We start from the raw sequence: 920 nt of genomic DNA on the forward strand, positions 1-920 counted from the left end.
ATCTTATCAGCACAGGACTGTACCTCCTTAAAACTCCCTTTTTGTTTCTCAGGCCTGTTTCTTACACAGGCACTTTCTCATGGAGGTTTTTTCTCATGCAGGCCTTTGCTTGCAGGCCTTTGCTTGTACAGTTCTTTTATTGATTTGGTTTTATCAATAATCCATGTCCCTGATCCTCTAATCATTTTGCAACATTTCTCCAAGTTAAAAATACCCTAAAAGCGAGGAAAATCTGTTTCTCTAAGAGACTTTTGGAATGCTTTATACAGTGGATTTTTTATTACTTCCCTAACGTTACAATAGAATCTGTTAAGAACCCCATGTTCTGGGACCGGGTGATCGAGAGGCTGGCTTTCCTGAGGCAAGGTGGGGACGTATTACTGCTGGTGATGGGGTCAGTAGCTCTGACCCAGGAAGAGGTGACCCGTCCGGGGAGATGGTCCCAAAAGGAATCGCCTTCCCGAGGCCCGGTGTCTTCCCTCAGCTGCTGGCCAGGAGGGCCCTTGCAGAGACTGTCAGCTCTTTAGTGATTATCAGCTTGTGATTCCAGCTCAGCTCTGCAGGGAAGCCTCCAGGCCAGACCAGACCAGAGAGAGAGAGACGAGAGTCTCGTGTGGCTGGTTCCGCATGGGAGGTAGCTTTATTGTCAGTCCGTACTCCGGCGAGGGGGAAAGCCAGGGACAAGAGCTCTCTCTGAGTCCCACAGGGGCAGAGGGCTTGCTTTTATAGGGATACAGGGGATGGGTGAAGGCCAATGGATTACAAAGGATCTGCATAGGGTCTCCTAAAGGATTGTGGGTCTGTCTTTTCTCGCCGTGACCGAAGAAGTGGTTGCCTTTCCAGGGAGTCCTGCTGGGCGATTGCAAAATCTCTTATCTCAGCAGAGATCCCTCCAGGGCAGGGGCTGGGCATACCCCACA

The 920-nt window shown here is 50.2% G+C and overlaps 1 long non-coding RNA gene across 1 annotated transcript in view; it reads left to right on the plus strand.

The window, feature by feature from the left end:
* Nucleotides 1-716: 716 nt before the first annotated feature.
* The window catches only part of LOC108447176, a 23462-nt gene continuing 23258 nt past the window's right edge, over nt 717-920 (plus strand). The window contains exon 1 of the long non-coding RNA XR_001862585.1: nt 717-744. This is a non-coding gene — a long non-coding RNA (uncharacterized LOC108447176). The remainder of the gene's footprint in view (nt 745-920) is intronic.

The sequence above is a fragment of the Corvus brachyrhynchos genome, unplaced genomic scaffold, assembly GCF_000691975.1.
Source record: "Corvus brachyrhynchos isolate BGI_N302 unplaced genomic scaffold, ASM69197v1 scaffold846, whole genome shotgun sequence".
Lineage (NCBI taxonomy): Eukaryota > Metazoa > Chordata > Aves > Passeriformes > Corvidae > Corvus > Corvus brachyrhynchos.